This window comes from Ailuropoda melanoleuca, chromosome 20 (genome assembly GCF_002007445.2).
Source record: "Ailuropoda melanoleuca isolate Jingjing chromosome 20, ASM200744v2, whole genome shotgun sequence".
Taxonomy (NCBI): domain Eukaryota; kingdom Metazoa; phylum Chordata; class Mammalia; order Carnivora; family Ursidae; genus Ailuropoda; species Ailuropoda melanoleuca.
In genome coordinates, this window is record NC_048237.1 from 24,095,544 (window position 1) to 24,109,075 (window position 13,532).

Consider the following 13,532-nt stretch of genomic DNA (forward strand, 5'->3'; position numbering starts at 1 on the left):
AAATATGTACTCTGAAATAATGAAATGTAATGTCTTATTCAAATTAGTTAAAGATAATAATTTTAAGTTTTGTATATCCTTACCAATTTTCCATGTATTTGTTCTGTCAGGTGTGAAGAGAGGAAGGTTGAAATTTCCAACTATATGTATTTCCAACTATATGTATATAGGTATGTATGTATATATATTTTTTACATCAGTTTATCATCTTTTAATGTGGTTTGAACTTCAGTATGAGATGCACAGACATTTAGATTTGCCTGTCTTCCTGTTTATTTGATCTTTTTATCAAAATAAATACCTTTTCTTAACTGCTAATATTCCTTTAACTAAAGCATACTTTGTCTGATATTAATAGAGCCACTTCAGCTTTGTAATTAGTGTTTTCATCTACAACTTTTCCCCATTCTTTTACTTTTTATCTATCTGTGTCTATATTTAAACTCTAGGTATTTTTAATATCACATTGTTGAGTCTTCCTTTGTGTTTATATTTTAGTAGGCATTTACCTTATTTGTAACTCTTCATTCACTTGAGCAGATATATTTTCTAACTAGAATCATTTGCCTTCAGCCTAAAGTACTTATTATTTTATAGTATAGTTCTGTTTTAAATTATATACTTCTCTCCTTTTACTTATGCATTGTCAAATATGCCGTATCTATACACAATAAAGAATCATGGTAAAAGAACAAAAATCTTGTGTACCCACCTCAACCAATATTAACAATTTTAAAATAATATTACATTTTGTGGCTAGAATGCAGCAATAAAAAAAACTCAAATTCATTTATCCATTCTCTAGCTAATACACATTTAAGTTGATTCTTTCCTTCCCTCCTCTCCCTACAGTAAATATTGATATAAGAAACATTCTTGTGAATAGGTCTTTATACAGATGATTTTAGGCTTCTCTAAAGTATATAATTTGAATAGAACTGTAGAACCAAGGCTTAGGTACATCTTCAAAACTATTATTCATTTCCTAGTTGATTATAAGGCCATTGTGCCAATTCTTATGCACACATGGGGTGGAATTAGAGATCAGTGTACAGACTTGCTACAATATATTATATAAATGGTCCAGTTTTCAACAAAGATTAGGAAACAAAGAAGGAAGTAGAAAAGTGTGACCCATTTGACAGAAAAAAAAAAAAAAGACAGTAAGAACTGCTTTTGAGGGGGCCCAGGTGATGGGCTTAACAAGAAAGGGTTCTAAGAAGCTATTTTAAATATATTCAAAGAATTAAAGGCAACCATACCAAAAGAAAATAAAGGAAAATATGATGAAAATATTTAATCAAATAGAGAACATCAAAAAGCAGAAATTATTAAATAATTACCAAATAAACATTTTAGAATGAAATTCCAGAATTCCTCGAATTTTATATCCAAAATTTAAAAAAAAAATTACTAAAGGAATCAACAATAGATTTGAGATAGCAGAAGGAAAAAACATTAATCTTGAAGATATATCAATAGATATTATACAAGCTAAACAGAAAGGAAATTATTAAGAAAAAATAAGCAGTGCCTCAGAAAAATGTGGAACGTCATCAGTCACAAGATTATACATATACCGGAAGGAAAAAAGAAGTACAAGGAGAAAAGAGAGAGGAAAAAAAAGAGAAAAAATGTTGACAATGTAAAAATAGAAAGGATTATAAGGGACTGTTATGAATAATTATATGCCAACATATTAGTAACTCTAGATGAAATGGACAAATTTTTGAAAAGACACAAACTATTGAAAATTATTCAAGAAGAAATAGATTCTAAATAGATTTATAACAAGTAAGTAGATTTGTTGGTAATTTTTAAAGACTTCCCACAAAGAAAAGCACAAGCCCAGATGACTTCACTAGTGAATTCTACCACTTAAAGAACAAAGTGTAATCTTGACAAGCTCCTCCAAAACCAAAATATATATATATATATATATATGAAGAGGGAGTGCATTACTTATCTCAACTCTTAGTTTGTTGGGGACAGTAAATGGGACCCGGTGTCTGCTCCTGTAGCTTGTACCTGCTAATCCATAGCCACCATGCGTGAGTACATCTCCATCTACATTGGCTATGCTGGTGTCCAGATTGGCAATGTCTGCTGGGAGATCTATTGCCTGGAACATGGCATCCAAACTAATAGCCAGATGCCAAGTGACAAGACCATTGGAGGAGGAGATGACTCCTTCAACACCTACTTCAGTGAGATGGGTGCTGGAAAGCATGTGTCCAGGGCAGTGTTTGTTGACTTGGAAACAATGGTCATTGATGAAGTTCACACTGGCACCTACTGCCAACTCTTCCACCCTGAGTAGCTTATCATAGGCAAGGAGGATGCTGCCAATTGCTCCATCCCAGAACACTACACCATTGGCAAGGAGATTATTACCTTTTCTTGAATCAAATTAAAAAACTGGCCAAGAAGTGCACAGATATTTAGGGATTCTTGGTTTTCCACAGCTTTGGAGGGGGAACTCATTCTGGGTTTATCTCCCCACTGATGGAATGTCTCTCTGTCGATTATGGCAAGAAGCCCAGGGTGGAGTTCTCCATTTACGCATCCCCTCAGGTTTCCACAGCTCACAGCTGTGAGCTCTGCACCTCCATCCTCACTAAACACACCACCCTGGAACATTCTGTGCCTTCATGGTAGACAATGAGGCCATCCAGACATCTGTCATAGAAACTTCAATATTGAACACCCAACCTACACTAACTTAAATAGGTTGATAGGGTCAAATTGTGTCCTCTATCATAGCTTCCCTCAGATTTGATGGAGCCCTGAATGTTGATCTGACAGAATATCAGACCAATCTGGTCCCCTGTCCCCACATCCACTTCCCTCTTGTCACCTATGCTCCTGTCATCTCTGCTGAGAAAGCCTACCATGAACAAGTTTCTGTAGCAGAAATCACCAGTGCTTGCTATGAACCAGCCAACCAGGCGATGAAATGTGACCCTCGCCATGGTAAACACATGGCTTGCTGCCTGTAGTACCATAACAACATGGTTCCCAAAGATGTCAATGCCACCGTTGCCACCATTAATACCAAGTGTAGGATCCCGTTTGTGGACTGGTGTCCCGCTGGCTTCACAGTTGGTGTTAATTACCACCTCCCACTGGTACCTTTTGGAAACCTGGCCACAATACAGTAAGCTGTATGCCATCTGAGCAACAACGCAGCCATTGCTGAGGCCTGGGATGGCCTGGACCACACGTTTGACCTGATGTATGCCAAGCATACTTTTGTTCATTGGTATGTGGGTGAAGAGAGTTTTCTGAGACCCAGAAGGACATGGCTGCCCTTGGGAAGGATTCTGAGGAGATTGGTGTAGCTTCTGAAGAAGAATACTAATTCCTATTCCTCTCAGTCCTGTACATGTCCCACTCAGGGCTTAAGCTTCGACACCAGCTGACAGGCGTCAAAGTAGTTAGGTCATCTTTTCTTTTAACTGTAATAGTGTCTTCCTTTTCCATGCATACCTGTAAGATTTTTCCATTACATCTCTAAGTAAAGGCTCTAAGAAAGAAAAAAAAAATAGATGAAAAGGGTACATCTTTCAACTCAATCTATAGGCCACTATTAGCCTGGTGTCAAAACAAACACAAAAAAGGAAACTAAAAATTAATGTTTCTTAAGACTATGTATGTGAAAAATCTTCAGAGCACTACAAAACTAAACCTAACTGAAGCAACATGTAAAAGGATCATAAACCACGACCCAGTAGGGGGGTATGTAGGTGGCTCATTCAGTTAAGCGTCTGCCTTTGGCTCAGGTCATGATCTCAGCTCCTGGGATCGAGCCCCACATCAGGCTCTCTGCTCACCGGGGAGTCTGCTCCTCCCTCTGTGTGCTCTCTCTCTCTCCCCCTCTCAAATAAATAAATACAATCTTAAAACACACACACACACACACACACACACACACACACAAAACCATAATCCAGTAGGATTCACCCCAGAAATCCAAAGTTGGCTTAACATCCAAATATCAATGAATGTAATACACATTTTAGTGTATGAAAGACCTTATGAAGAGGTCCTATGGTGCCCTGTAGTGTAATGTCCTCGTCACCAGGCCTGGTGCTTTAGGGGTGTCTCCTAAATGTGTTGTCTGTGCCCTACTACTGTGGTCAAGTCATGTTTGCCTTCAGTCCAGTTGTCTGCAGTGCTTCTCTTTGCCAGTAGGCAGGGTTTGGTTTCTGTGTTGTTAGCGGGTCAGTGTGGGGCTGCCTTGAGCTCGAGTTGAGTCAGACTAGGCATTTAGCAGAGCTGCAGTGGCACTGAACTGCGGGGGGCACTCTCCCTTTGTTGTCTCTGAGAAGCTCTTACTGGTGGAGGAGGCTGCAGTCAGACCAGCTATCTGCCTCCAGCCCACTGCTGTGGCTGTAGTGAAGCCGTGCATACGGTTATCTTCCCCTCTCCTCAGGGCAGGAGTCGCTTTGGAGAGGAGCTGGCCTCTGTCAGGGCTCCTTTCACACTACCAGGCTTGCGGCACCATTTTGGTTGAACTCTTGTCAAAGGTGTATTAAAGGGCAGGTCCTCAGAAAATTACAGGGGTTGAGTGTGAAGTGCCAGCAAGTTCCTCAGGGGTCCACTGCAGGAAGGGACCTGCAGACACCTGGGAAAACTTCTCCTAAGGGCAGCTAAGTTGGAGCAGGCAGATTTGCAGAAGTACCTGAGGGCTGGGCTGGGAAATGGTACCCAAGAGCTCTTTTGTTCCTGGAGAAGTCTCTCAAAGAATCCAGCCCTTCCAGCGCATACACTGAGATTAGTAAATAAATTTTCCTATATACCCTAGGTGTTCTTCAAACTGTTCTTTCTATGCTGTATCTCAGTCCAGCCACTCATTGTGCTGTCTCTTTAAGGGTAGGGACTTAGTTTCCTATTATCCTTTGGTTCTTCCAGAGCTGAGTCCACTGATTTTTAAAGTTCTAGGTGTTAAACCTCACTGATTATAAAAACTCATGAAGCCAGGCCCCTCTGGCCTTCAAAGCCAAATGTGGTGGGGATTCATCTTCCCAGTGTGGTTCCGCCTACCTGGACTGCCCTATATGTGGGTCTACTTGTCTCCCATCCCCGCACCCCTCGTGTCCCTCCCTCCCACAGATGTCCCATGGGTCTGTTTGGCTCCTGACCATCTCTGCCCTTTCTACTCTCTTCAGTGTAGTCTCTTCTCTACATTTAACTGTGGAAAATCTGTTCTGCTAGTCTTCAGGTTGTTTTCTGGATGTGAAAGTTTGTTTTGTATACTTGTTTCTCATTTATATAGATTTCAAAGTTCATACCAATACAAAGTTGGAATTTCTAGTTTTAACTGGATCATATTCCAGTCTTCTAAAATCCTTAAACTCAATTCTGCAGCCAGTTACAAGTAAACTGTCTTACCGGTATGAAGATTTTAAGTGCTTACAACTCTAAATTTAAGCATCAGGCCTCTAGTGTTAAATGTCTGTAATTCATGCCAAGTGTCCGAATCATTGTAATGAGAAGCAGTGAGACATAGCGCCATTGTTACATGTCATCTGTAGAGTACCAGAAATATCTTCAATGTCAGTGTTAATGCTATAATTGCAGGGGCCATTGGTGACATGTTAGAGTCAATATTTTAATCTGAAGAGGCCATCGTCATTAATTGGTTGTACTCACTGGCTAAGAAATGGCTCCATTTTCATAGCTTAAAATCAAAGTGGTTTTGCAGTCTTTCTGTAAGTTCTAAGCCTTTCTTTTCAAAGTCATTGACTAAGCCTTATTTTCATGAGGAGTTCAGCATGAAAGCAGAAACAGGAGTAATTTCATACTCTTAATGGCTTTTTTCTTTAATACTTAAACAGGAATTATTGCTTTTTAAAGGACCTTTGCTTTTATATTAAAATTTGTTAAGCTCAAACATTAGTACTTCATTAAACTGTTTTTGAGTTTTCTAATATAATAAGGTCTAATGGCTTAATTTAATTAAGCAAACATAACATTTAGCAGGCATGCTTATTTTCTCCAAACTACTGATTTTCAATCTTTAAATTCTTGGGGGATAAGATAGTTCTGCATTCAGATCTTTTACCACATAACATCTTGCACCATATAATTAAAACGTTTGCATTTGTTTCCAGATTAAGTACCTGATTTAGGCCTACCTCTTTCCAGTGATAATAGAGATGTAAATTGAAAGAAAGCAGTCAAGAACTAGTGAAAATTTGAAATAGCCCCTATGGAGATTTGAAAAAGGGATCAATTAGGAATAAATAAAAGGATTTGTGATTAGAGAACAGGTTGCAAAAGCTGTTGTTCCTACATTTGTAGCAGAGCCAATCAGTAAGACTGTGGGATATTTTTTTTCACCCTCAAAGCAACGCTCAGTGTCACAATAACATGATAAAAACAAGAGAATAGATGCAAGGGACATTTATGAATAAACAGTACTTGATGATCTGTTGAAGTAAGAATCAGGACCAGCTAGGATGACTCCAGGGTTTCTAGCTTGGGAAATGTGTGGATTCTAACGCTTTCCTAACACAGAAAACTCAAGATAAGACGAGAATGTGTAAGATGCAGATGATAATTTGTCTTCAGTCTCTTGAGCTCATGTTACTTGAGAGACTTCCAGGTGGAAAGACTATGAAATACAGGCACTTAAAACCAAAATAAAATGAAATGTGTTCAGTTTGGCTGCTAGTTGTTGAGTACACGGGGCCTTGGCAAAGAACGCTTGTCTCTTGAGGAATCAAGTTCTCATCTCAGAGGAGAAAAAACAAAAGGCAGTTATTTTATAGCACACGTATGACACATTCTCAAGAGAATGGTGTTGATGGGTCTATAATCACAGTCTGAAGCAGTTCCCAGAAGATTATTAAATACAGAGAGTCTGATGGCGGATCTATACTATTTCCTAACTCCCCAAAACATGTGATATATGGAATTGTTTCGTTCAACTGTGCTCAACTATGGAGATTGTTAAAAGGTCCTTGACATATTTCTTAATTCTTCTAATGGGAATGAAAAACACACATGAAGAAGAGGTGTGTCTTCCTATCGGCCAACGCAGTTATCCCTCGTTTTTTAACATTTGTCATCTCTGTGAATAGGTTGCCACCTGTGTAATCAGGTAGAAAAAAGGTTTATAATATTAATAGAAATTACACTAATATTTATTGCAATACTGGTATATCAAATATATTCAAATTTTGTATATTTTAGACTTTAGTGTCATAATTTTGCCTGAAAATATCAGACAAAAGCAAAAAGTATCTGTAAAGCTATTCTTTCTGAGAAAGAAAGTAAGAAGGGAAAATCTAGCTCTCCAGTTCCTTTCGCAGAGGTGACCACAACCAACAATCCTTGTCCTTATTTCATGTCTTGCAAACAAATCAACAGGGTGAAGGAAAGTTACCCCAGACAGAATAATGCAAGTAATGTGTAAGAAGTAAAAAGCAGGGCACCTGGGTGACACAGCTGGTCGAGCGCCTGACTCTTGGTTTCAGCCCAGGTCATGATCTCAGGGTCCTGAGATCGAGCCCCACCTCAAGCCCCAAACTGGGCTCCGTGCTCAGTGACGTGTCTGCTTCTCTCTCTCCCTCTGCTCTTTCCCCTGATCATGTGCTCTCTCTCTCTCTATCTCCCTAAAATAAAAACAAATAAAACTTTTTTAAAAAAGAAGTAAAAAGTAAATGTGGGAAAGGTAAATATGAAAGACTACCAGCGGTTTAAAGCAACAATGTTAACAGATCACTGTGGTGTGGGTAAAGTATCCGACAGTAAAATGTATAACAATAGAGGAAAATCAGCCAGAGGAGTTTAAATAGAGTTAAAGCAAATGTTTTACATTATACTGGACCTTGTCTGATTTAAGGCACATGGTAATAAGCTATGGATGCCTTTTGTAATTTCTGAAGAAACCAGTAAAAGAATGATAATTAAAGTCATAGCAAGTCAGATAATAGAAGAGATATGATGAAATAATAAAACACATGCAATTAATACCAAAAAATCAAGAAAAGGAAAATAAAAGGCCAAAAAAAGATACTGCAAATAGAACAAAATGAGCAAGATTTTATACTCCCACCCACCCACACACACAAACACACACACATACACACACACACATATGCTATGTAAACATGCTATGGAAGCAAAAACAAAGCTGGTTGGCTGTACTAATATACTATATATTATTACATTTTTAATTTCTATTAACATGTAATATTAATATAGTACAAATGGACTTAAAGGTAAAAGGTAAAAGTAACAGGAGAGAGAAAGAGAGACATTTCATAATGATAGTTCGCTTAACAGGAACATGTAACATTAATACATTTATATAAGTTTAATAATATAGCTTTAAGATATATAAGTCCAAAAGTGATAAACCTAAAATAAGAAATCAGTAAATCCACAATGTAAGTGGGAGATTTTTAAATATTTCTCTTAGGAACATACGTTCCTAAGAAAAAGGGGGTAGATACAGCACATTTAAACATCATGATTAACCAATTTGACCTAAATGAGATTACATCCAACACATGCAGAAAAATATATCTTTTTCAAGTGTACATAAAACATTTATCAAAATATTCTGGACCACAAATTATGTCTCAACACATTTCAGAGGTTGAAAATAGGACAGTGTATGTTCTGTGAATACTGCAGAATTAAGTCAGAGCTCAATAAGGAAAAAATAAATAGAATATATCCACATTTGTGGACATGAATCAGAACACTTCTAGCTAACTTATGGGTGAAATAAAAAGTCAACCACAAGGGCATCAGAAAATATTTTGAACTCAATGGTGATGAAAATATAGCTGGTCCAAATGTTGAGGATGCAGCCAAGGCAATAATTTCAAAATGGGAAACTCCCATACTATAGCCCTGGGATCACAGATGCACTTCAGGGTCAAAATGTGAGAGACAGTGTGCCTTCAGACAACTTTTTAAAGCAGCTTGGAGGCCAAGCATCTTGAGAAAATATTCCTCAGGTCCTCTTTGCAGGCAAAATTAATATCATTTCCCATTTGTTTCATGGTGAAGATCATTGTCTGGCATTTGGCTGAGTCTTCCACCTTACCTTCCCATCAGGTTATTAGCTTCGTCATGGGAAATGGAATTATAAAGTTTAAAACCTTACCTACTCTGTATTTCACCTCCTAAAATCAAATCACACCTATCAACAGAATAAAAGTCCATAGTAAATTTCGGATGCCTACAGTTTGAAGACTGAAATTGATATGATTTCCAACGGAGACAATAACATGTAAAGCTGACCTCCAATCATGGAGCTTAGATGGCTCTCTGAAGATTTCCAATCCCCTCTCTGGACAGGTGCAGGGTGCTCTGGAGAATTAATCAGCAAAGAACCAAATGAATCGGTCTTTTGAGCCAGGCTGTCTCATACACTGCTGGCATTTGAACAAAAGAGGTAGCTGGCAAGATTAACAAAATCACTCTGTTCCATTTTTATAAATTGAGCCAGAAAGCCTCACTGGTTTTTAAAGACATAAGAAGATTAAGATATTTCAAGACATACAGAAATCAAGTGAGAAACATAGAAAAAAATTCTGTCTGTTCAACCAGGCATAATAAACATCACAATTAATACAAGCATGTTAAATTATCCTTAATCATTAAAATTAACTTATATTATGCATTCTTTCCATTTTCTATCTTTCAAATTACTTCAACTTTAATTAGCACCAGTATTATTTTCTCTTAATCACTTTCGTAAAAATGAAAGTTATCTCTGAAGGAGTCTGTTACATTGGGTTCTCTTAAATCCCCAATCATATTCCATTTGTTAGGCAAATATTAACTTGATTGATAAACATCAGACAATCCTTATTTTCCTCTGCATTTTATAGGATTTCAGAGGGTTTCCAGATACTGGTGTTAGTTTCTCCTTAAGACGAGTTTATATTTCAATAATTTGGAAACTGAAGTGTTTATTTCATATCCACATATGGATTAGATAAAAATTGCATACTTTCAGGTATGACAATAATTTCTGGATAGGAAAGCCCAGGTCATCTCCTCACACACAAAAGAAAAATCATGCTTAAACTAATGTTTTTCAAACTGTGGTTCTGAATCCATTTGCGTTTGTTATAAATGCTGACACTTAGGTCCTACCCCGAACCTACTGAACGGAAAGTAGGGGGAGGAGCAGACACCTGTATTTTTACTAAGCTCCTCAGGTGAGTTCTGATGTACACTTCAGTGCCTAAGAATACTGGGAACAAATCTCTAGAATACAGCATTTTAATGTTTTATCAATTATATCCTAAAAAATTACAGGCACATGTTGGAATGAGCACTGGGTGTTATACACAAATAATGAATCATGGAACACTACACCAAAAACTAATGATGTACTGTATAGTGACTAACATAAGAAAAAATAATAAATAAAATAAAAATACAGTGAACTGACAAATTCAATGTCTAGAGTGGGAATTTTTTTTTAAATGGAATCTATTTATAAAAAGTTTGAAATAGCATCTGAGTTCTCTGATAGAACCAGAATGGTTAAATCCATAATATCCTGAAAAACAATGTCAGTCAGAATTTGGAAAGAGAGAGAAAAATAAGAGAATAAATGGGCAGAGTTGCAGAACAGTTAGCATTCTCGTCACTTCAAGAAAAAATAGCCTCTAGAACATTATGAGAATTAAAGATTAAAGCTGTTCTGCACACACACCATTCCTGGTTACCCTGGAAATGAGATATTCACCTTATGAGAATGACAATAAAAACCACATGCAAATACAGTAAATGAAATTGAGAAGCGGAGCCTCACTTATTCTAGGTAGGCTGTTTGAGAACCGACCCTGAGCAAGCCAAATGAAAGCATGAGAAGAATAGGAGTGATGTATGGAACAGTTGAGTCTTCATATCTAAGAAAGAGAGAGACCTTTAGTCTGTGTATTGCTGAGGTCTTATTTAGTGACAATCCAGTAGTTTGGGCGTAAATAATCCCTTATGTCCCAATATGTCCATGCTGTCTTTCCTGATTAATTCACAGGCCACTCCCTCTGAGAGGCACCTAAGATTAGACACACTGGACTTGGAAAAGATAAGGTTAAGTAGTCCAGGCACCTTGCTGCTTTACGTGGCTCTACTCTGCTCTCAGGACGCAGGTCCTAAGTCCCCTTAGGAGTAAGGTGTAAGGAGCTGTCCAAAATATAAATGCTGGTCCTTTCTTTCAGGTTGATAGCCTTTATTACCATGTTTTATTTTCTGCACAGATTTTAAAAATCAAAGTAATACATGTACATTTTAAAAGTCTAACTACAGGGGCGCCTGGGGGCTCAGTTGGTTGAGCAGCTGACTCTTGATTTCAGCTCGGGTCATGATCTCGGGGTCCTGGGATCCAGCCCATGTGGAGCTCCATGCTCAGTGCTCAGCGGGGAGTCTGCTTCAGGACTCTCTCTTTCCCTCTGCTCCTCCCCCCTTTCTCTCTCTCAAATAAATAAATAAATCTGTTAAAAAAAAAAAAAGTCTAACTATAATGAAAAACAATTGCCCCTTTCCTCACTTCTTCCTTTTCCCAGATCCCTCTCCCCTAAATTTGTAGCTATTTTTTCTGACACCTACCTTACTTGGTTATAAATGAAAGGGTTATACTCCTATTTCTTGAATTACCAGTTTAAGACAGTAACAATTCCCTTGTATTATGCAAGAAGAGGATTTAGATTTTCATTTATTTGTTCTTTTTAAATGCCAGACTCACTCCCTCTTCTGTTATGCCTTGGGTATCCTTGGGTATAGAGGCTCATTCAATTTCTGCACCAAATAAACCTCTATTCTCTTCCAGGGAGTAAGAGAGGCAGCTGCACGGCTGCACAAGATTGGGAAGGGTCCTCAAGATTCTAACAAAGACTTGTAGTTTATCCTCCTCCTTTTTTACCTCTAGAGTACCTGGTCCTCTCATGCAAGAACCCTTCCAGTGAGAACTATCTTGCTTGCCTTGACATTTCCTTTTATCTCTTATCTACTTTCCAGCTTCTAAAACCATGTTGTTATCTCCTATCTGACTTATTTTAGAGCTTAAAACATATTCATTTTTTTACTGCCACTTGGCCAGATTTCAGAAAGAAGCAAAGATAAATGCATATGTACAGCACCCTGTGTTTAACCCCAAGTCTCCTGAAAAGATAGTATAATCCCTCTATTGCTTCACTGGATCATGTCTGTATAAATCAAGTCACCAGTGTTTGTCTTGTATTGGTTTAGTTGAATTTAATGGACAATATTCTTCCTATTGCTTTAATTCTGACAATGCAATGAGAGTACAATAAAACAGGCACTCTCATACATTGATCGCAATCATGTAAATTGGTATGACCCTTTTGGAAAACAATTTAGTTTCAGTATATATTTAAAAGCCTTTAAGATTTTAATGCTCTTAGGCCCAGTAAAATTCTACTTCTAAAAATCTATTCTAAGGAAACAATCTTAAATACAAGAATAAGAAAATTAAGCACAAAGATACTTACCATAGACTTATTATAAGAGAATAAAAGAGATAATAATCAGTAAGAAAATGGGTAAGTAAGGAAAGGTATAAATACCCAATAGAATGGTATACAGATATTTAAGCAATGACGATGGAAATGGGGCTGAAGGCCCACTCCAAAGAGTTGTAGCCTCAGTGAGAAAGGGGTTTTTAGAGATAGAACAAAACCTGGTAAATATGTTTATTGAGGATATATTTATATGTTATCAGTATGTTGGAGTTGAAAAACCAGTGATTTGGTCTTGGACAAGATTTATTAAGTATTTAAAATACCTTCTAGTTCTAAGAATTAATTCTTAAAAATGTATAAGCTGTGATTTACAAAACAGAATCCAAGGACTTGCAAAACAGAAGTCAGTTTGGTTCAAAAGGACTTGAGGTATATTGAAATCAGCATAACTTATTTGTATAGCAGTACTTAATAGCTTCTGAATGTCTACTTTGATAATGATACATGAATATTCTTACTCCAGGGGCCAGTGCAACTAATTACTTTGGAACATTGGTGTTTTAAATTTATGCCAGCATTCTCTTTCTTGAGAAATGTGCAAACCACCTCATATAAATTCAATCCATTTGTTCACAGTATTTCTAGCCAATACAATATATGAGGCAAATAGATTCCCAAATTTAGAACTGGTAAGCTACAAAGAATATTTGGCAGCTTGTTGAAATCTGTATCAGACTCCAAGTCTCCTGCACCCTAAGTCAACTGTTCTTTGCACTGGCCTTCATTGTCATTTCATTAGGCTGAAAAAGCTTCCCTCAAGGATGATCAACTGTAATGCAGAGGAGATTAACCTCTCACTTCCTGGTAACGATTTTAGGGTATTAAAAAGCTACAGTGAGCCTGAAGCAAGGGAGAACATTAATGATCAATTATGTTTGAACAAAGTTGATGGTTGAAATTCAATGACTGAAGCCATTGTGACAACACTACTCTAATAAGCAGAATGGCTTAATGGCCTATGTCAAAATGGAGTATCATCATATATCATTTCTATCATCTTACAAGCACTGA

The 13,532-nt window shown here is 37.3% G+C and overlaps 1 pseudogene; it reads left to right on the plus strand.

The window, feature by feature from the left end:
* Positions 1-2,047: 2,047 nt before the first annotated feature.
* LOC100467507 lies at positions 2,048-3,361 on the plus strand (annotated as a pseudogene).
* The last annotated feature ends 10,171 nt before the right edge of the window (positions 3,362-13,532 follow it).